The following is a 25,167-nucleotide window of genomic DNA, read 5'->3' on the forward strand; positions in this document are numbered from 1 at the left end:
AGGGTACTGATCACAACATATTTGTTTACCCATTAACATTTATTGGTATTTAAACGTGGGCCCAAAAGGAACATCTTTTTTTTCAGGAGTATGTTTATTGTAATATGGCCATAATCTGAGACTATGGCGATTGCTTTGCAGAGCAAAGAAGCTTTTCTTCTCTCCACTTTGCCCTACTCTTTAATATTAATTTAGTATTTACTATAATTGTTCCTATTTGGAGGCTAAGGTTTTGATAGAAAAAAGTATGCAATTAATAATGAGTATTAAGAGAGGGGAGCATAAGAAAGAGCACAGGTGTTTTGTTGCAGGTTGAACCAATATTGGTTTAATAAAAAAATGTAAAAGAGATTTGTTGACAAAGCTAATAATGCCTCCTAGAATGTTCAATAAATGGACTTGTACCAGTTCAGAAAATTTGCACTTAGTATGAAACCTGATTTAAAAACAAACAAAAAACATATAACAGTGCTATCTAGATTCTATGGAATATGCATAGACATTTTAGTTTTTCTGACTTCTTTTAATACACGTCTACTAAATTAGAAAACAAAACATTTAAATGCATCAACCATTAATATTTCAAATGTTTTAATTCCTCTTTTTCCGACATTATTAGCTAATCATGTCTATAAATGGAATGTCAATTTTCATATTTTTAAAAGAAATCTTTATTTTTCATTATTTTTCATGTATTTTATAAAACATAGCCTCAAGTATATTTTTCAACAAAATGTTGCATTATAGGTTCATGTAATATTTAAAGGCATAAAAACACAGTTTCATTACCACTGGACAGCCAAATGTACTACTATATGACCCTTGATAATAAATTCATAAAAATGTTATTCAATAAAACGTTGGTTGGTCTCCAATATATACTAGTCTCTGTATTAGGCAGAATTTAAATTATAGTAATATTATTACCTGCCATTTATTTAACACCTACATGAACTTCCCAAGATATTTTAAAATTTAATTCTTACAACCTTTTGAAGTTCAAATAATGAATTGAGAATCAATAACATAAATAGCCTGGTCACCTTTAACTGGCCAATTAGAGAAGGATTTACCTTGAAGAGCATAAAGCCACTTCTTTTCACAGACACCTTAGAAAGCCCTGGATAGATGGAGAAGCTCTGGTGATGTCATGTGTCATATATTTTTATTCTTGTTGTCTTTTAAACACTTGCAATGTGTGTCTTTATTTTCTCATTCTATAAAAATCTCACTCTTGGACCTAATGTTGTATCTGTAGCCTCATACTCCTTTTTTTTTTTTCTTAGAGCAGTTTCCAAAATTGTATAAACTGTGAATCCCAGAAAACCCAGATCTATTCCTGCAGCTGAAAGGTGAGCTGGGTGGCTCCAGTCTTCAGGAATCTCAAGACTACGCTTGTTACACTATGCCTCACAATCTTAGAGAATTTTCATATCTAGAGATTACAAAAGTAGATGAGTGTTCCAAACCCCTTCTGTCCATACTGTAGTGGGTTTATTATTGTCACACAGCAGAAAGATTTTTTGAAAAGACATGAGAACAGCTTTTGACTAGGGGATGTATGTGGCTGATGGATCAAGAAAGGTTCAATTAAGGACACGATAGAAACCCAGCTCACATTTGCCTTATTTCCCTCGGCGGGGTTTTAAGGTCTCAACCTTACCGCTGATTAGTTCTACTCATACCATATTTATTGAATTTATATGCCTGCAAAGCTGTTCTTGCTGGCAGAGTCTGAAAATTATTGGTAATTAACATTAATGGGCAGGAACAATTTCAGTGGAAATTAAAAAATCCTTTGGCGTCATATCATAATAACTAGTTCAGAGGCTTGGCTCTTTTGACATTCGCATTTTTTCTTTAGAAATAAATTTTGTTGCACGACCTTATAAATGCAGAGAGAAGTGGGGATTTTTTTCCTTTCTTTACTTAGAATCTAAACATGCTTATGCCATCAAGAGGCCACCAAGTAAACGCTGCTTGACATCCCAGACAAAGCCTTTTGGTGCTGCTTCACCTGTGACTTGGTATTGATGGCTTCTGAATTGTGAAATTCTGCTACAAGTAACAGACCTGTCAATTTAATACTTAAGTCTCCCTTTTTCTTTTCTTTGATTTGCATCCATCTTATTAGAAAGTGACACTCTCTTATTGATCCCATTCAACCCTTGAAAGAGAAGATAAGAAAAACGAAAATGTGACAGAGATAAGAGGCCCTCAAGGTGATTCATGGATACAGGGCAAAGGAAAGGATAGTTTCCGAGGAAAACTGGGGTCTCAGTAAATGTTGTTAAGGGGACGATATTCAGAGGTTAGAAAAAGCATTATATGGTTACCATCATGTACTTGAGACTCTGTTCCACTACTTTCCTTGGTAGTAATGTAAGTATCTTAGAAAGCATGTTTAAAATACTACAGTTAATAGCCATATGCAACCTCACACTGGTTTCCATGGCTATTTGCCACTCATTGCTAAATGTCAAACTATATCTCTGAAGTAAGCAAATGTGATATCTGATTCTAGGATTTTTCCTTTTCAGTGTTAACAATGCTAAGTGCGTGATATATTTAATACAATATCCCTATGCAGTGTGTTCTATTATTATCCTCTATATTACAATGAGGAAATAGTTGCTTTCAGAAGTTAAGTGGTCCAAAGAAGTATAATAAATAAAAGACAAGCATCGGCACAAACGAATCCATCTAATACCAAGTATATTCTTGGCACTCTTCTTCTGACTGCCATAGATTATATTTTGTCATAAATAGGGACAACGGACATATGTTTTAAGGTACTTCAATAACCTTATTATTCTAACAGCTAACTTTTTGGCCTTCTTGAAATATCTTGACTCTCTCATAAAAGAATGTGGATGATGAAGACTGAAAGCAGTAAAAGGTGAATAACAAGATTTTATACTGGGGTGAGGCCAGAGAGCACCAATATAATAAAAGGAGTGGATAAGAAGGAAGCTCTTAGCCCTAATGGCATATAGAAGTAAAAGAGTCCAGAATGTAAGACAATTTCTGTTTTTCCTGTAGCATGTTACATTTATTTTTAGAGAAAAAGATATCATAATTTATTATTTAAAATGAAGGGAAATATTATCAAAAAGGAAAATAAAATTAAAATCCATTATCTTACAAAGCAGGGGGAAAAAAAACACCATTAGCCTTTTGCAAATGTCATTGCAGTTGTATTTTTGTCCAACAAAATTGAGATTCTTACATATTTCAATACATGACTTAACAGTATGTATTGACGAATTCTCATTTCATTACACTGATTTTTAAATATTATAAACCAATCTTATATTTTAGAAAAATCTACAGTTGGTCATGATGTATTATCCTTTTAATGTATTTATTGTAGGATTGCTTTGTAAATTCTTTTTAGGTTATTTTTTACATTTTTATTCATGAAAAGGATTGGCCTGTAAAGTTCCTCATTTTTCATGTTCTTGTCAGGTGTTGAGATCAAGGTTATTCTAACTCTATAAAATGAGCTTGTAAATGATTCCCTTTTTCTCTATGTTCTGAAATATTTTAGGGTTCAAATTATCACAATTTTCTTTTAGATGTTTGGATGAATTTATCAATGAAGTCATCAGGGCCAATAATTTTCTTTGTGGGAATGCTTTCACTATGAATTGAATAGAAAGAGCAATACTTAATTTTTTTTATGTCTCTTTATGTCAGTTCTGGTAAGTTTTGTGGTTTTCTGGGAATTTATTTCATTTAATTTCCAGTTTTTTTGGCATAAGATTTGTCATATTATTTGTATTATTATTATTATTATTATTATTATTATTTTCTTTTTAAAGTCTGCAAAATCTCTAAGGATCTCTTTTTTTAATTCCAAATATTAGTCATTTGTCAGTGCTCTTCTTTTTTAACTCAGAAGTCTTGGTTGAGGTTTATCAATATCATCAGTCTTTTTTTTAATGGCTTTTTTTTGTGGAACAATTGATTTCCATTTTATTAATGTCTTTTCCCTTCTTTCTACTTTCTTTGAGTTTGTTTACCTGAGTTTACTTATTATTCTTTTCTAACTTCTTTAGATGAATGCTTAGATCATAACCTTTTATCCTTAAGAACTTGTAACTTCAGCACTTAAAGTTATACATTTTCTCTAAGAATTAGTTTAACTTTATCTAATAATTTTTGATATGTCACATTTTTATTCTCATTCAACACAAAATAGTTTTTAATATCCATTGTGATTCTTTGACTCGTGTTATTTCCATGCGTATTGTTAATTTTCAAGCATTCAAAGAAATTCTATTTATCTTTATGTTACTGGTTTGTAGCTTAATTTCACTGTGGTCAGAGAATATGCTCTGTCTGAGATCAATCCTTTGAGATTTGTTAAGACTTGCTTTAAAGTTTTCATATGATCAATCTTAGTCAATGTTTTATAGACATTCAAAGGAAACAGTATTTATTGTGCAGCTCTGGATGCAATAGTATGTGTATGTCAATTATGTTGATTCTGTTAACCATGTTCAAATCTCCTAAATTGGTAGCGGCATTTTCTCTAATTCTTCTGTCAGTTAATAAGAGGAGTGTCATAGGATCTTTGTTATAATTAAATGTTTGTGTATTTCTCCTACTTCTGTCAATTTTAACTTTGTACATTTGAAGACAAATATGATTAGGTACATACAAATTTTAAAACGGTTTATCATTTTGGTGGATTGGTTCTTTGTATTATTATTTTATGCCTGTCTATAATGCTTCTTTCCTTAAAATATACTTTGTCTGATATTCATGTATTTTCACCTGCTTTCTTTTGGTAAGTGTTTGTATGCTATAGTCTAAGCTATAGTCTTTTGACTATCACTCAATTTCCTTATATTTAAGGTATTACTCTTATAAGCCGCAAAAGTTGGGTTTTGATTTTATATCCAACCTAACCACCTTTGTCTTTTACCTGAGATATTTATTTCATTTACATTTGATGTAAATTCATGCATTTTGGTTTAAGTATACTATCTTACTATTTTCTCATTTCTTCTACTTTTTTTCTCCTTTATCTTATTAATTATTTTATTATTAAAATTTCTCCTCTAATAGAGAATTAATTGTACATTCTTTGGTTATTATTTTAGTGGCTTATACTTATCATTATTAAAGTCATCTCTAAATTAGTAATCTATCTCATCGCAGACAATTTGATAACCTTAGAACTGTTTGCCTCTATTTACCTCATCTTTCACTGTTAATGCTCTTAGTAATATGTATTTTTATTCCATATAAATGTAAACAGCACTAGACATATTAACTTTGTTTTATACATTCAATATCCACTTGGATTTACTTTTTCAATCTTTATTTATTACTTATTAAATGTTTTCTTCTTGGTTGTTTTTTTCTCTTCCATTAATTCATTTGAATGTTAAAGATTTATTTTATGTTCCAGCTATTCTTTTTTAAATCTTTGCATCATTCTAGATATTTTAATTCAATCATCTTCTATCTCACTAGTCCTCTTGTTGCAAAATCTACTCAGTTCTTAATTCAGTTATTGTATTTGTCAGTTCTAGATTTTGAATTTATTTTTAAAGTAAATTTCTACTCTCTGCTGAAATTCATCATCATATTTTTCCATTCTTTGGAAAATAATCACATCTAATCTGGAATTCAGCTGATTAGAAGCTTTATTTCAGCTGTCTTAAAAACTCACGTCTTTTTTCTTTTTACTTTATTCACAAGTATAGCATTTTGGAAATCATATCTGACAGCTGGGTTGTTTCCTTCTTCCTGGTAACCCTGGACATAATATTTTCTTCCCAGGTATAAAATGGCTAAAAGTTCTGCTCATCTATTTCACCTCTTGACCACAGTTTAAGAAATGGAAAATGCTTCTAGGGTGTAAGTTGAGACACATGTCATGTGTCTGGGATCATGGTTCTTAAGTTCTTGATGCATTGATATGTCTCTGATACCTTCAGCTAGAATTTTTTTTCCCTTTAATTTAACTAGCTATTCTAATTGTTCTCATTGAAAAGATTGGTTTGAAGTATGTCAAGGTGAAAAAGAAGACTTCTTTTTTGTTTTAAATATATATTCACACCTATTTTTCTTAATTCTGGTTATAAAGGTTTCCTTTTTTATATTTAGTTCTTTTATCCATACATAATTTACATTATTATATGTTACCAGGTAGGGATTTAAATTCTTTTGCCAAAGAGTTTATCAAGAATTCAATGTTATTCATTATTATTTTATTCAGTATTTTTATTAATATAAAATACCACTTTTATCGTATTTTAATTATAATGTTTTAATTTTTTGTTTTTGAATATTTTATTATGTTCTGTTGAACTGTTCTTCTATTCTTATTTTGCCACCATATTTTATCTCTTTTGACATCAAAATATGGCTTAAAATAAAAGCAGTCAAAGCCCAATATTATTGCTTTTATTTATAATGTTTATTTTAGATAAAGTTGATTTTAATAAAAGATGAAATTTAGAAATATTTTTCTTGCAAAATTATTTTATTAGAATTTTTACTTGATTTATATTAACTGAAATTTCTGTTAGCCTTTGCTCTAATTTTAAGTGTGTAATAGTTTTTTTGGGGTTTTATTTAAGCTAATCTTCCACATACGCGAAACACTGTAGGAGGACAATAACCGCATCACATTTAAGCATCATGGTATATCCAGTCATTGGCAGACATTTGTTGCTCATTATCTCTTGTTGAAAGCATAAATATACTCATAAAGTACTTTCTAGGAAAAATTGGCTTTCTCTCTGTATTAATTCTTCAAATATGCAAGCATATGCCTCTCCTTCTAAACTGATATAAAGGTCTCTTATAAATCTTTGTAAATTAACGATCTGTACTTCTCAAACTTTAATAACATACAAATTATCTAGGAGTCTTTTGAAAATGTATATTCTGATTTAGTCAGTAGGTTTCGGGTCAGACCTGAGATTCTGCATTTCTAATAAGCTCCCAGGCATCATTGATATTGCTGGTCCCTGGGTCACGCGTTAGTAGAACGAGTCTAGATTCTTAAATAGGAGTTCAGTGGAAATTTATATTTTATAATAACTCAATTAAGATCTTGTGCTCATTGAGAGAGTTTTCTCCTCACTAATGTGTTAACTGATATACATATTTTTTCCTAATTAAACAGCAGAATTTGTATTTATTTAAATGTATTCATTAAATAAGTATTTATGTAGTAGCAATTAATATGTGATATGCATTATCCTAAACTTTGGGGATAGAAAAATAAAAAGACAGTATCTGTCTTCAAGTTACTAATAATCTGTAAAGAAGAAAGACATAAACAAATAATGGTAACATACTAAATGCTATAATAGAGATCTATTGGAGGGAAAATGGTTTAGAATGTGAATATGGCTACAGCACAATATTGAGAGGGAGGTATAGATCAGAGCCTGGTGGAATTTGTAGGTTTTGCTAACAAGCTTTGCTGTAACCTAAGAACAGTGGGTAGGCATCAACGAGCTGAAAGCAAAAAGGTGACATGAACAGATTCACTTGTTGAAAAGATGTGTCTGGCTGCTCGGTGCAGAGACCAGATTAGAGGTGGGCGAACATGGACAACTGGTTTGCAATTTTAGAATCCCATATCTGAGTATAGATTGCTTTATTGCCTTCAAGCACATTAATAAAATACACATTAATAATCAAATGGGATCTAAGTTACTCATGATGAAGCATGTATACAATAAGGAAAATAAGGAAGTCAGTGACACATGGGTAATGACCAGAAGACCTGGAGATAGATGAAAAGGCTTTTATTTTTTTAATTTGAGTAAATTCAAAACCCAAAATATGTCATATATTTTTCTTTTCAAAATACCTCCAAAAGGTAGAATTTTAAGTACTAAGAAATATACCTATACCTGATAATGTTTCCATTTTTTTTTCCATTTATCCTTTTAGGCATATAACATTCTATTGTGTTTTGCTAAGAACCTTAAAATATGGTCAAATGCATCAGATATGTGCTCATTTTCTTTTCAAGATGAAGCAACAATTACCATGTTTTACAGGAGCTAGAGAAAAGTCAGAGATAAAGAAATCCCCCCCTAGAATCCCCTACTTTATAATTCATTATGTCAATTGAAAACTGTAAAATATCAAAGAACATAAGACTGGATTTTGTATGATGTAAAATTCTGAAAAACTGCTTATCTATGAATAAAAAATTTAGCCACTGGCAAAATGAGTTAAAGAACCCTCTAAGAGATTGAGGTTTCTTGTGAAAGCTGTGAATCTCAAATCTTAGGGGCATTGCCTGTCACTGGAGAAACCAAGGTGTTTCAGGACGATAGCAATTATGAAAATGTAACACACATTCAGAGAGACATTGTGACATTGAAGAAAGTACCATCGAAATAATGAGTCAACTATTAACACTATCAGAGTGAAAGAAGACCTATAAGGGGAAAATAATTTTAATTCCATCACTTCTTGCAGTCATCTTCACAAGCATATTAGCAAGTGACAAACAAGTCTAAAATGAAATACACCTGATAAACATGCAGCCTGCTGATGGCAACCTCAAAGAAAAAAAGAAAATAAACCAGAATGATAGAAATATTAAAGATTGTTAAAGTTTCAACAGTCACGGGTGCTTCAATCTTAAACTTTGCATTTTAATTTTCTAATGTCCTTGAGCAGCTGGTTGAGGTTTGGTTAGTTTTTAGGCACAAATTTTCTTAACCTATGAGTTCATTTCTCTCACCAATTAGCCCTGCAATTGATGCTGTTTTGATGTCTGACTCCCAGGCGACTGGTCCCTCATTGATATTGGCGGAGTGGCCACAATATCTAGTACTTCACTTATTACTGTCACTTTTTGAGTGTAGTATAACCTTGACCTGCATAGACAGCCAATCTGTTTTCTGGCCTCTTGATAATACATACAGGATTCCAAATGTTTTGTTGTTGTTGTTTTAATTCAAAATTTTTCCTTTGAGGATTTCTAGAAACAGCCATCTTCTGCTATCTCTTGTAGCTCACCAAGTATATATAAAGGGAAATATCAATTATATTTTAAGTGTACTCTGAAAAGGACTCATATCAGTTTTTACTGGCAGTCTAGCACCATAGTAGGAACTACAAAGGGAACATAACAAAGCTCCTACCTCTGATAAGAGTGCTTTAAACTCTTATCTGAGAAATAGGTTTGCAAACACAAAATACTTGGTAAACAGTTGAGAAACAATTTAACAAGGTGTCAAAACATGTAAAGCAAGTAATGAGAGAAATCTTCTTAAACCTACATGAGAAGAGAATGAGTGAGCACAATTAAAGCATATTATTGAAAGAGAATTAGGGGGTGGGGGGAGGGAGATGAGGGTAAGGGGGATCAAATATATGGTGATGGAAGGAGAACTGACTCTGGGTGGTGAACACACAATGGGATTTATAGATGATGTAATACAGAATTGTACACCTGAAATTATGTAATTTCATTAACAATTGTCACCCCAATAAATTAAAAAAAAAGTCTCAATAAAGTGAGCACCGAAGACAAAAAAAAAAGAGAGAATTAGGATTTACTTGTAGTAAGGTATTATAAGATATATTGAGCTAGGATTCACCTGTGGGAAAGTTTCCAAGGCCTTCCACAACCTGGCCCAAAGCTCTGTTTTCTTTTCATAATCTATGGATCTTGTGTGCCTATTTATATATACAGTCTGCATTTTCTGTTTTTGTTTGTGTTGTTCCCTATTCCTGGAATTCTCAGCTCCCATACTTGTACCTGTCCAATATTAAGTCCCATGATTTCCATTTCTACCTCTCCAATTCAAATCCCATTATTTCCATCAAGCTTTGAGTTCCCAAGTAAGAGTGTGTCTTCCTTCTTTAGGTTCTCAATACACCTGTTGTTCCTCTCTGACTGGAATCTACAAAACTCACTCTACTATTTATAAGTATTAATAAATATTAACTTATGACATATACCAAGGAACTATGATTTCAAGCATATCATTAAGGCTACATTGCTAAAGTGTATGTCTCCTCATCTCCACTCTTGAAAATAATGCCAGCAGAACACTGAAATTTACTTGGCAGTGTTTTTTATTTTTTTTTATTTTTATTAGATTTATTGGGGTGACATTGGTTAGTAAAATTATATAAGATTCAAGTGTACATTTATATAATATATCATCTATATGTCACATTGTGTGCTCACCACCCAGAGTCAGTTCTCCTTCATTAGCATGTTTGACCCCCTTTGCCCTCTTGTATTTCCCCCTCCCCCCTTATCCTCTGGTAACCACTAAACTGTTGTCTGTGTCTAGGAATTTTTGCTTGTTTGTTTGCTTTGTTCGTTTGTTGCTTTCAGTTTTATATCCCACATACACATACATATAAGTGAAGTCATATGGTTCTTGATTTTTTTCTGTCTGACTTATTTTACTTAACATGATAAACTCAAGATCCATCCATGTTCTTGCAAATCTCAGTATGTCATCTTTTCTTATGGGTGAGTAATATTCCCTTGTATATATGTACCGCATCTTCTTTATCCAATCATCAGTCAAAAGACACTTCAGTTGTTTCTGTGTCTTTACATGGCAGTTTTAACAATTGGGTCACATAGACCTTACCTCAGAATTTGTTGTGAACGATCAATAGTTAATTTTTTCTCTCTGCTATATTTTTGAAAAGAAGACAACAATGCTTATCCTTATTTTTCTGCATTAAAAACTATGTGACTCTTCCAATAATTACTTTTCAGTAACGTGAAAAAAAAATTTCACCCACCTCTAATTTCAGATACTTTTCAACTCAAGAAGGCCAATGGAAAATGAGGAAAGAAATAATTCTGACTGCGTGGATTGACAAAGAGATCTGGATATTTAAAATTCTAGGCATACATAATATTTATTAAATGGAATGGAATATTTCGATTAACCAGATATTGGTATGAATGGGGTCATGGGTATTAAATCATTAGACAGCTTGACACACTTGTTTTAGGAAAAACAGGCAATCTAAACCAAAGCCCAGAGCTAAGATGGATACATCAGAAGATAATTATTAAATATAAATTCTGCTGATATATCCTAGATATCGTAATCTTTGTTCTTTTGGATAAATACTGAGAAGTGGGATTGATGAACCATAAGGTACTTCTAGTTTTAATTTTTTCAGGAGCTGATGGATGGACTGTTTTCCATAGAGGCTGAACAATTTAGAATCCCACCAACAGTGTACAGGGATTCCAATTTCTCCACATCCTCAGCAACACTTGTTGTCTTTTGTTTAATAGATAATAGCCATCCTGACAGGTGTGAGGGGTTATCTCATTTTGGTTTTGGTTGCATTTGCCCAATGGTTAGTGAAAGTAAGCATATTTTTCATATATCTATTGACCATTTGTATGTCTTCTTTGGAGAAATAGCAGCACTATTCACAATAGCCAATATGTAGAAGCAACTTTAATGTCCGTCAGTGAATGCATAATGAGGCTTACAATGGAGATATCTGAAACAGCCAAGCTTATAGAAACAGAGTAGAATGGTGGTTGCCAGGGCCTGGGGGAGGGAGAAATGGAGAGCTACCACCAATGGGCATAAAGTTTCAGGTAAGCAAGATGAATAGGTTCTAGAGATCTACTGTACAACGTTGTACCTGTAGTCACCAAGAACGTATTATACACTTAAAACATTTAGCATAGACCTCAAGTGTTCTTACCACCATAAGATAATTTAAAAAAAAATTAAAATTGAATTCTGGTAGGAAACCCAGTCTAGGTAATTCAAATGCAAGTTTCCTCTGTCCCGCTGTAGTGTCCTATTTAGCCTGGAGACCATCTGTGGTCTGTGAGCCCCTCTGCCCTGTGTACTCTAGCAAATAATGAACATTCAATATAAAATGCTCAGAATATTTTTAGCACTGGAATTGCTCCCTATAAAGAGAATTTAATTTATGAGTGTAATTTTGATTTAAATTTGCATGTCTTTCCAGCACAAGAATACTAAATTGATGCAGATAGATGTGTACAGCGTTTGCTGTGTAATCACTCTTATTCCTTCATAGCATTGTATACACTCCGTGTCAGAACATACAAACATATATTGTGGGTATTTATCTTCAAACATCACCTAAAAGTTACCAATTCTGACTACGCAGTAGAATTACAGACTTCTTAGAGAAAAAGATTTGGGGAGTGATAACTGAATGCATGGCATCTCGAGAATCTGGGTCAGTGAAGGTTGCAGATTAAGTAATGTGGAAGAACTCAGGGGTGAAACGGACCTAGCTCCTCAAGTCAGCCACTGAATAAGGATTCATTGTAGAAATAGATGTTTAGGCACAGAATTTTCAACATGTGCCTTTGTCCTTATGGGGCTAAGTTAGCCCAGCAATTGCCAAAAGAATGACCATAGTGAGTAAATTCATTACACAGCACAGTGTAAATCAAGAAAGTCTGCATCTCATCAGAATGTGTGAGATGAGTTAACACAGTATTTAGAGACCTGGGATGAGACTCATCACATTGAAATGGATATGAGGTTATTTGCCTCTTTTATCTTAATAAGAATAAAAGTATGTGGATGTGGTCAAGTAGTTTATTTGTCTACTCCATTATTTTTTCTCTACTAGTTCCCAGATTTCTCTATGATATTATTGTACCATCTAACAGTGCCACAGGAAAGCAACAAGTCTAATGATCAGACCAGAAGTCTTATTGAGAATAAGAAAAAAAAAGAGATTTGTTAGTGTGGAATTTTAAAATATTTGAAAAGCTGTCAGAAAGAGGTTAGAATAGAATTCGTAGAGAGGAAAATGTTATAGGACTATCGGAAAGAAATAATAAATAACTAAAGCTGTCCATCAACAGCCCGGGCGACTTTGCTTAACAGTGAGTTTTTGTCACCAGAATTGTTCCATCTGAGGCTGAAAGAATGTCAGATTAAGAAAGATTGTATTTCAAGATCTCTTGGGTCCTTCCAAATCACAGATTCTAAGATAACGATAATTGTCATTTGTGACAGTGAATTTTTTTATGGAGACTAAGATAATTTTGATAATGTACTAACTAGAGTTTGAGAAATAGAGTTCCACTGTGAGCTATTTATTTGAATTAAATCTCCTAAAATAGATTGTGAAAGTACTGAGCTTGAAAGTCAGGTCACCTGGGTTGAGACCCTGGTTTGGATGACTGTATAATCTGCATTTAACTTCTTATGGTCTTAACATCTTGGCTCTAAAATGTTACACTATTTATCACTACAGTGTCCTTCAGTTTTAAATTTTACAATCTCTGTGAATGTACAATTGTCAGCTCCCTTATTCCTCATCTAACTATCTGCCTTAGTTGATTCTAATAATATCATACTCTTGGAACCAATTACTCAGTGAAACCATGTGTATTAATGCCCTGAGTTAATAGTATTCAGTTGTTACATATAATGTGTTTAAGAAATGCAGCCTTACTGTGATTTTTAATCAAACAAAATAAATATTACATGTACATGTGTCTTCACAAAGACTAATGTCTTAAAGTATAGATTGGGCTCATAAACTGGTATTAATATTATATGATTTTAAATTTATGGCTATTTAACACTTGTGGAATTTGTTAGCCTTAGAAATTTAATATCCCAGGAGAAATTTATACTCAAATACAAAGAAAGTATGCATAGAAATAAAAATCGAAAAATGGATATTTATTTCCAGTTTCCTAATTTTGTATAGATCCTAATATTTCAGGCAAAAAGAAAATGTTCTTAGTTATAGTGTCCATAATTTAATTAAAGGGCAATTAACAGAATTATATGCATCTTCAACACTGCTTTATTGGTGATATAAAACCAATTATCTGATTTGATTAATAGAGGGCATATCTTTTCATTAGAATTAGAAATATTCAATATTGATCAAATACAGCTATGGCTTTGCATTTTATATTTAGGGCTTTCTTACACATGCCATATTTTCCAAACTAAAACTATCGTACTAAAAAAAAAAAGTGATGAACTAATCTAATCCTTAAGAAATCTGTGCATGTTTGTGGGTTACATTTTATTATCAAAGTTGGAAAGATACAATTGAAAAATTAAGATGTTTCTCAATTCACTTTTGAGAAATTGAAGCATTTTTATTCAAATCTTTTACTGATTACCTACTGATTTTTTTTTTCTAGCATCTTCTAATTTTGAGCTCATGCTTAACTTTACAGAGCTTATCTGACTTTTACCAATTATGGAAATAGTAATCTAAGGTCTGATAGATATTTTCAAGTCACTAATGTTACAAAATACTACCCTAAACCATACACTGAACTTCCTTAAACACGTGGCATTTGTAAGGATTTACTTGGCTTCTAATTAAAGTATTTACTTTCAGATCAAATATTTTAGTAGCAAAAGTCATTTGTATTTAAAAGTATATTTATATATTTTTATATTTACATCCATATGCATACCAATTATGTTGGAAATCTATTTCAGGTACTTGAATTGCTTATTTTTTTGACTATAAAATTACAGCATTATGTGGGATAGAAATTATATGAGATTATAAAAATATACAGCAATGCATATGGTCATTGATTAAAGTTACCATGAAGGAAGGCTTTATAGTCTCTTGTAAAGAAGTCATACTTCTCAGTTTCTTAAGTGTAGAGCAGTAGACTATGTAAGAAAGAAGATAACTGAATTTATCATCATCCTTAATAATTGCTTGTGATGAAGGCAGTCCCACCCTAGTGCCAGAAATTAAGAAATTAATGTTTTTTTCTAAGTTTATTAATTGTATAATACTAGGGCAGAAAATCTACTTGGGTCCTGCTTTAGAGGAGTGGTTTATTGTATGCAAGGGAATACTAAAATATACTCTGTACCTAAAAATGAGCTTTATTATTAAAAACAGATATGTATATATTTGTTAACCAGAATATGGATTTAAAAAAATCTCCTAAAGAATCATAGAATAATATATGTTTCTAGATGTGTAATAAAAACAGTACAGACATCAAAAGGTGGTTATTTTCACTTTATTTTTATTTTTCATTTTGTGAAGAGTGTATGCACAATCTGAAATTATTGGTTAAAACTATGTTGTAATTATTGAGGTATGCAGTTAACTGTATAACGTCATCAGCAGAAGAACATGGCATATATTATTTCTAATGAGAACTACTTATTTAATATGCTAATATGATATTTAATATGCCAATATGATAATGGTGTCATCTCTGAGCTACTCTTTTTCTTTTTAAGCGTTTAATAAGACAAGGAAGGTCTGTCAGATCCATAATTGGCCCTTCCCTTTTTGCTTGAAGGCCTCAAATAAATTGCTTCTAGGTCTAAGGACGTTAAGAATTCTCCAAGTCTTTGAATTTTGTGGTAGCTTTCTAGAACCTTGGCACCACGTTGCTATATCCAGAAAGGTCCCCTATGTTTCAGAGGATTATAGATGTGAATATAAAAAGTGTTGGCTAAAATTTGTTGTAGTGTTATTTTTTTGTTGCCATAAATATAAATAACATAAAATTTGCCATTTTACCATTTTCAAGTGAACAATTCAGTGGCACTGAGTATATTCTCATTGTTGTGCAACCATCACCAGTATCCATCTCCAGAATTTTTCATCATCTCAAGCTGAAACTCTGTCCCCACCAAACAAGAGCTTTTCACCACCACCACCACCCCACCCCTCAGCCCCTGGTAACTTTCTACCTCCTGTTTCTATGAATTTGGCTATGCTAGGTACCACATTTAAGGAGCATCATATAATTCTTTGTCCTTTTGTGTCTAGTTAATCTGACTTTCAAGGCTTGTCTGTGTTGTAGCATGTATCAGAATTTCATTCTTTTTTAAGGCTGAATAACATTCCATTGTATGTATATACCACACTTTGTTTATCTGTCTCTCCATTAATGGATGTTTGGGTTGTTTTCGCCTTTGCAGTGCTTTCTTGTCTTAATACGTATCTATTTTGCTTGCCTATCACAGTACTAGCACTTTGTAGGCTCACACAAAATATCTGTCGAATGAATAAATAAATGTGATAAAAAATCAGACATCTTCAGCCTTTAGCAATTCTGTCTTAAAGGTATATTGTTCATAGAAAAAGAGATTCCTTTGGTTTGACATTTTCAGAAGAAACACAAACCCAAACAAACAAAATCCTTCACCAATTGCTAGGCATGTGATGCCACTAATTGGTCATTTCAGATTCTCTTGGCTCCACCTTCACCTCCAGTCTCTTCTGTGACTCCCAGTTTTCTACACATTTAACCAGATTCACTCAGGTGCAAACTGACTGCAACTTACCACAGACTGAACAGCTTACTTTCCCGGAGCTTCTCTGACATGGAAGTGCAAGACTCCTATAGAAATTCACTCAGCACTCATGCACACACACCTTGAAATTGTGAGGGAGTTAATGTGAATGGTCATGGGTTTATTCTTGACCAGTAGAGAATAGGGACAAGTGGATAAATGCTTTGCTTTCTCATCTTCTAGGCTGACATATGGTAACTTACTATTGAGTTACAAAGACTCTTACCTTTTTGATAAATTGGGATGAATTGTAAATAGGAACTGAAGCATTTTGTGTTATCCTCTAACATAACATCCTTGGAGGAATTCCAAAGTTAGGGCCACATCAAACATTCAGAAGATGGCGGCAGAACTGGTCTACATCATATTCAGGTATTGTCCCTGAACAAAGTGAAAACTGGATGGATCATGGAAGATGACAGCCAGCTGCTGTAAACGTAACCAAGAGTTAGGTCCAACTGCAGCTGTTATAAAAGGGCTGGTATTAACCTAGAACAAATCAAAACAGTGTTTGGCACTTGGTATGCACACACTGCTCTAGCAAAATTATTTTTTTTCTCAATTCCCATTAGTAAAAAGGATCAAAAACTGTTTGCTTTTACTGGAGAATGTAGAGCTAGACACATTCCCTCCCTCACCGCGGAGCCAGGTGAATACGTCTGCCTTCTATAGTTAGCAGGGACCTTGGTTGTCTTGTCATCCTCAGAGCATCACACTGGTCCACTATATTCAGGACATATACTGGCTGAAGTTGGTGACTAAGAAGTGGCAAATATTCGAAATACCCTAATAGGAAAAACCAGGTGGCACCCTTGACACACTGCTTGGAAATCTTAGTTCAATCTCCCAGTCCATTAGGTATATTTTCTATTTTACACATGACTGTAGGTGACAGTATTGTTGAACTACCTGCCGTGATGTAACGAGAATCTCCTTTCCCCAAGTTTCCAATAACATTCTCCTCACTACTTTTTAAGTCCCTACTGGCTGGCAGCCATCATTAGGCTTCTTCTAACAGTCTTTTCAAAGCACCTTTGGCTTTTACGAGTACTTTCCTTATTGTCCTCCAGCTTCTGCCTACTGCCCAGTTCAGGTATACCACACCCATATTTTAGACTTCTGGTTATGGCAGCACTGTTTTCCAGGTGCTGTGTTGGGTATCTATTGCTATATAACAACTTTTCTCAAAATTTAGTATATTACAATCAATAAATACTTATTATCTCACATTTTCTGTGTATCAGAAATTTGGAAGCAGTTTAGCTGGGTAGTTCTGACTCAGGGCTCTCACAAAGTTATCGTCCAGGCATTGGCCATGTCTGCAGTCAACTGAAAGCTTGACTGGTGCTGAAGGATCTGCTTCCAAGGAAATCATGGGTCTCTCACATGGCTGTTGGCAGGAGAGCACAGTCCTTTCTCAAAAGGCTACTTGAATATCCTCATGATATCACAAATAATTTCTTCCAGAATGAATTAACCAAGATAGGGCAAGTCAGAAGACACCCTATCTTTTTTGAACCAAGACTTATACATTACATGCCAATAATTCTACAATATCCTAGTAGTTTTACAAGTCAACTCTACTCAGTGTTAGAGGGAACTGTAGATAGGCATGAATACCAAGAAGCAACGACCACGAAGACTGTCTTAGAGGCTGGCTACCACAGCCTCTGTGCATTCTGAAAGCAGTACACATCACACTTGGAAATACTACCACCGTCTATTTATTGCTTGATGTGGAAGAGTGCCAGGTATAAATGGATCCTACAGTAGAGACCTCTCCAGCAGGTCCAGGCTGTGGTGCAAGCTGCTAAATTACTTAGGTCACAATGGCCCAGAATATCCGATGTTATTATACAGGTTTCTGATAGATAAAATGGCTATGTGGAATCTCTAATTAGCCCTAATAAGAGAATCGTAGCATTGACAGCTAGGATTTAGAATCAAGGCCATGCTTTCTGCAGCAGAGAATTACTCACCTTTAGGGGAAAGGAAAAGCATCTCTCTCTCTCTTTCACACACATACACACACACACACACACACACACACACACACACACACACACCAGATCCTGACTTACTATGCTGTCCTAAGAGGTAGTGTACACATCAGGAAGGGAACCTTAACATATTCACTTTAGCATATATGAATTAAATGTGCGAATAGGGAGGATCCAAGCAAAAAACATGTATGCTAGGTTCCCCTCTGTGTCCCAATATTTGTGAGTTGCTCAGCACGAATTTGTTTACCACACGTTTGCTCTTTCTCGTTTATTTGTGAATTACCTACTTTCCCTTTGAAATCCCTGACCCATGCCATCTTTCTCCTTTGTCCAAAATGACATACAAGCCTTGACTGTCCACGACTGTCCAATGAGTCTTTGGTCCCATACCGTATGGCACCCCCAAATATACATCTGTAATAAATTTTGGACATTTTCTGTTCTTTTGCCTCATGTTAACATGATTATTAGCCCAGCTAGAATAACTTAGAATGTGGAAGGAAATTAATTTTCTGTACTCCCACACTTCATAATATTGATACTTAGCTTATGGTTTAGATAGTATTATGAGACGATAAAAGTTAATGACATGTTTCGTATTATATTTTACAAATGGGAGAAACCAGGATCCAAAGAGGTTAAGTAATTTTCTTAAGAGAGATCAAACATGATAGGGCCTGAAAATTGAGTCCTATATTTGGCAACTGTAAAATCAGCTATCATGGTCACTGATTCCTCATTCAGATTTAAAGAGCTTGTCCTAATTTTGTACATTTAATTTGATATTCTTCACATAATTTCTTTTAAAGTTTAATTACTTGTTGAGGATGAAAGCTCAGCTTGACTTCACAGTGATCTTGCCTTATCTACCAAAGTGATTTGTCATTTGAGAATTATATTTTAAATTAAATTTCATTAAATTAAAACTCAAGGCAAGACTCTATGAGCTCCCCTTTTTTTTCTTTAAAAAGAAATATTAAACTATCTTAAAATATTCAAACTTTAATTGTTTTTGTGTTCATAAATCTATACAAAGGGATCTCCAAGCAGAGTGCATATTTATAATTAAAATAATTAGTTCTATATTGAATGGCATAATGTACCAGGCAACTCAAATAATCTCTGAGAGTATTTCAAGACAGACATATAAGTCCACATGTTTGCTTCTATCCACAGCAAAAGTCCTTTTAAATGACCAGATGAGGATAAAATAGTCAAGAATTATGTTTTAGTGCTGAGAAAAAAAAGATATGATCAGTTCTCCAGAAGCTTTGAGGTCTTTCTGGAGATCACAGTACACAAAGGATTGGATTTAAAAGAATAAAGACTATCTTTAGAGTCAAAAGAGCCAAAGGATGGATCTTGTGAAGAAATAAGCACATTCAGTTCCCCCAGTAGAAGCCCAAACCTGCACAAATAACAGTCTGTGCATATGAGGAAAAAATAGATACTAATAAATTGCTGGTGGTACAGCAACCTGGTACATTTTGGTGGGCATTTTTACAATATTGTCTATATCAAAAGGTTTAAAATTTGCAAAATGTTTGACTAAACTACTTGACCAGTGTATAACAATGGATGTTCATTGTAGCATTCTTTATAATATTGTAAACAATTAGAAAAAAGATGTAAATTTTCACAAATACAGTACAAATTAGATAAATCATGATAAATTTATACAACACACTATGCAACCATTGTATAGATCTAATTGTGTCAATATTAAAAACAAATGAGATTAAGTAATTGTCTAATAAGATCAACCTGTGTGTGTATGTGTGCGTGTGTGTGTTTATCTGAGCCCCCACATTTATTAAAATTGAATTACTTTTATAGCATATTGTGAAGTAAAAAAGCAGATTATAACAATTTAAAGCACAGTACCAAATTTATATAAATATATATTTTATTTGCCTAATAGGATGACAGCAAAATATGAAGACTGCTTACCTCCAGTTTATGGGATTGACGAGGAATTTTCTTTCCTACTAGCAGTAATTTCTAATTTTTTTTGCACTGATTTACTTGAGTAAAAACAGATTTTTTTCTTTTAATTCTGTGAATTATGAATTTTAAATACCGTGTTTCCCCCAAAATAACACCTAACCAGACCATCAGCTCTAATGCATCTTTTGGAGCAAAAATTAATATAAGACCCGGTATTGTATTGTATTGTATTGTATTGTATTGTATTGTATTGTATTGTATTGTATTATATTGTAGTATATAAGATCTGATAGTATAGTATAGTATAGTATAGTATAGTATAGTATAGTATAGTATAGTTTAGTATAGGATAGTATATAAGACCCCGTTTTATATTATAGTAAAATAAGACCGGGTCTGATATTATTTTTTGCTCCAAAAGATGCATACAGCTGATGGTCCGGCGAGGCCTTTTTTTGGGGAAACACAGTAGTATACTATGCAGCATTCAAGAGACAGAATTTAGTGTATTCCTAAACTGCTTGTGCTTTCCTTGATTTGGGCAAACTGGGACGTGCTGTTCCGTAACCAGATTCAGGAGGGAAAATACACTGTCTCATCTGAAGGATGCAATCATATTTAGTCTAACAAGAAACTGACTCATCTGAGAGTTTTATAGCAAACAAGAACAGAAAGTAGTTTGCATAATTTTCTCATGCTCCTTTTATAGTGTTTATCTTTTACAAGGCTCTTTGGAACAGTTGCTAGCCACCTGTGAATAATGTGGCCTTTTATAGGCTCAACCTTATATTGTTCTTGTGCCCTTGACATATAAAAAGTAGTATTAGAAGATGTCAGTGTTGAATGTGGTGGGCAGAATACTAATTTTAAATTTAAAAGGCCCATCTTTTATAGAATGAAATATAGAGAGAGTTGTAAGTGACATGAAGACAATAGGCATATTATAAAACCCTCTTTAGCAGGAATAAACAAAATCATTTTTAATCAACATTTTTGGAAAGTTAGTTATATTTAAAGCATTAACCTATGGAAACCTAAGCCAAGTAGCACTTGTTTAAAGTTGTTTTAACAATTTTGTATCATTTTGCATCAATTTCAAGTGAAAATATTTCTATTGTGAGCCTGTCAATTACACGAATAATTTGGTAAACAGTTGTTTTAACTTCTTTTTAGTGGAATAAGACATCCAGTATTTTTCTCAATTTACATAAAACCTGTCAAGTTAAGTATCCTACATATATTTATTGACCTGCATCCTAGAAATGTTTTGCATGATACTGAATGAACACAAACCTACAAATCTGTATGCAGGAATACATTTCCATTCATAATGGGATATTATCCAAGGCCTTAAGTAGAAAGCTGCCTGTCCTTTGTTTTGCACAATTAGATTCCAAGTTCTCTTTACGTAATCATGAACAAGAATAATAAATGAAGCAAGTTTCAAACCAGTGGAAATTCTTTCTATTCTTGTTAAAAAGGAAACATCCCCCACCCCCAGACACACACACAATGCCACCTTTCCAGCACCACCACTTCCCACTTTTGCTAATATAAAATGTTGGGCTACAATTTAACATTTATACAGACATATAAGTTCAATATCACAGTTTCATATTGTGCTTGGGAGAGGACTTCATGTTTTCCTTGATAGGGTTTGCAGATTGTGCTTTCAAATTGCCCTTTGCAACATTTGTACTCCTTGAAACGTGGTAGCTTAATGGGCTAACAATTCTTAGCTGTCAAGAGCAATTTTAGATATGGTCTCCCTTCTGTTCAATGTGTGATTATTTTAAGATTGCTTGGAGGAAAGAAGTAGACAGCCCTTCATCGGTATACGGTGGTAAAGATCTGATGTTTCAAGAGGTCTGTTAATTGGACACGTGTGTAATACCCAAGGTGCAATGAAAAGATAAGACAGCATTTAAAGCCTGCAAAATGAATGAGTTTTCTTTATGTTCCTTTGTGATTATTTTGCCATCTCTACTTTCACTAGTGTCCTCATGTATTTTATCTTTCTTTAGTCCAGTCGGTATTTTTATAGATCTCTATGGAATTTTCTCAGGATATCCAATCTTCTGGTTCTCAATGTAAATATATAGGGAATGAAATAAATGCAACAGTGTTATCTATGAGTAGCTGGTTAACAGGAATGTATGATAATATTTTTGGAATGGAATTTGAATTGTATTTGTATTTACAATGTATGCTTCCGTGGTTATCTGAGTAAACTTTAGAAATGCTTACTCATTATCAGTGTATATGAAATAGTGTAGAAATTTTATTGAACTCTATTTCTTTCTTTCTGCTTGACTTGACATCAGCCATGTAATGTCTTGGAGAGTAAGAACTACAAACTAAGTTCTCTCTTTTCTGAACAAAACGATTAAGGAAGTTCATTCAAAAGCCAGCCATGAAAATTAAAAGACACGATTAAATGAAATATTGCAGAAGAAAGGCAATGTTCTCTCCGCAAGGAACCACAAAGTCAGTCTAATATGATAAACAGATATTTGGCAAACAATCATTCGATAAACTAATTGAAATAGTGATAAGCATGATGTGAGAAATGTGCATGCTGTTTCTGAGAGTAAGACGGGAACTCTCCTTAATTTGATGTCAGTAAACCATAAGTCATTTTCAAAGTAACCATCATTTATTTTAATTTTTGAATAAACTTGAAAGTAAGCCTGGAGTGCTTGGTAAATTTGGTGTATAAAATTTTCATATCTTCACCAGCTCTTATCTAGGATAATTTTCAAACTTAATAGTTCGCTAGTATTGTATAGGTTTGGTTCATAGTTTGGGGGGTTTTGTTTTTGGTATGTATGTTTTCCTTACTCAGCAATAACATGCAGACTTGAAGTCAATTCACGTTTTGTATATTCAGATTTATGTAATAAAATGTTAATTTTCATCAGTTAGTTAAAGCACTAATAGTAGTACAACCTATTTAAAAAATACAATTAAATATTTTTAAGTGCCAAATTTATAATTTGTCATAATTTTTTTCATTTTTACTTTGAGGATAAAAAATTAACTTCTTAATAGTCCTAGTCTAATTCATCAGTCTAATTTCATAATTAATGGCAAAGAATGGAAAACAACAAAATATCAAAAAGAGTTCATAGGGATTATATCTGAGATTTAGACTCAGTTCATTTTGAAATTTAGACGTATGGCATATAGCCATTATTCCTAACTTAATGGTCCAACATAAACATATCTTTATATTCTATTTAGGGTGGGAAATAAGGTTTACTATTTTGTTCAAGCACAGTGGGGAAAAGGAATGAATATCAAAGATATGTATGGAATGAATTCTAAAATTTTATATATATTACTATGTTCCCTTATTGAGAACAGTCCTAGGTTCTGTGATTCCCAAATTGAATATTTACAAAATATCTAAGAGAGTATGAACAGATTTATAAATATGTATTTCCCTTTGACAAATTAAAAATAAGATTAAAATATCAGGTATTATACATGGAAAGATGTAACAAACTTACTTTCTTATCTCATAAAGTTTTGACATCAGCCCTCTAGAAAGACTGTTTCCCTAACTGTATTTTAACTTCCTTATAACTCTTCACATACAAATTTCACAAGGTCATGATACGGGTATGCCAAGTAACCAATTCTTATTTTCACACAATAATGATGAGTTAGCAAAATATTTTTAGTCAATCCCTTTTCTATTTACACCTCCATTATTCCATTTGTAATGGAGTTAACATTATCAAATTGTAAACATCTTGCTAGTTAAACAAACTTAAATGTCTAAATTAAATATGATAAACACATTCTTCGTATTTCATTCTTTGTAGATTAATCAATTTGTGTAGGAGTATCTAAGTCTTGAGTTCTAAAATCTAGGGTAAATCATGAAGCTAAAAAGTCAGAACTGGAATCTGAAATTCACAATGGCTTTTGTTATTCATTCAAAATACCAACTTGGCAATCACTTCCCCTTCTTGTCACCTGTTTTTTTCTTTTTTTTTCATCCATACAGTGAATCTATTGGCCTAGTTTAGTGGTTTTCACCTTTCAGCAGCAGAAGCCTTTTGTCAGACAAAATCTTATGCATAATCTCAACATGCATAAAATAAATAATAATAATGGAACTTTTCTTATAGAGGCAGCAATGAGGGAGGAGGGCTGTGGATTAGGGTTGGGGAACCCTACAGCCCAACCCTACGTGTTGGCCCTCATCTTTTCACACAACCTGTTGAAGATGACTCGAGGTTACATGAAATAATTTCTCATGTTTCATGAAGCACATTTTGAAAATCATGTAATTATATGACTATTGTGTTTCTTTAAAAATTCCAAAATAATGTAATTCTCAATTTTATAAATTGAGATCTGCCAGTTAAAGCACTGAAAATCCTATTATATACCTTAAAAAAGAAATAATATATGCAAATATAAAAAGGTTTCAATCTATGCTGAGAAGAATTCAAAGTAAAAGGCCCATGTTTCATATTAAAGCCACTTACTTAAGTATCCCATAAAACAGCTCTATAATACCAAATAGTTCATGTCTAGGAAATGAATAAATTAATAAAACTCCAAATAACCCTTCAGTGTTCAGAAAACTGGAAGTCTTTTAGTTAAATTTGAATTCTCTTTTCCAGTTTTATACTTCACTGAGGAGATGAGAAAAAATGAATTTGGGGAAGGGGGTAAATTTAAAGGTAAAATATGCTTAGATGAAGACTTTCACTTCCCAGCTTTGGTTAACAGAAAGTAACTGCTTCTGTCAACACACATATATAACTAAGCTCTTGCAATCACAGTGTATAGCAATGGAAAATGAGGCAGAAGAGAGCCTGTTCTACAAAATAGTTAATTGCTCAGGAAAAGAAATTTAGACATATGGCATATAGCCTGCAGGAGACCAAATTCTTTACAAA

At 32.9% G+C, this 25,167-nt stretch overlaps 1 protein-coding gene across 1 annotated transcript in view; it reads left to right on the plus strand.

The window, feature by feature from the left end:
* THSD7A (thrombospondin type 1 domain containing 7A) overlaps window positions 1-25,167 on the plus strand; it is a 623,382-nt gene that overhangs the window by 377,596 nt on the left and 220,619 nt on the right. The window lies entirely within an intron of this gene.

The sequence above is a fragment of the Rhinolophus hipposideros genome (genome assembly GCF_964194185.1).
Source record: "Rhinolophus hipposideros genome assembly, chromosome: 18".
In the NCBI taxonomy this organism is placed as follows: Eukaryota; Metazoa; Chordata; class Mammalia; order Chiroptera; family Rhinolophidae; genus Rhinolophus; species Rhinolophus hipposideros.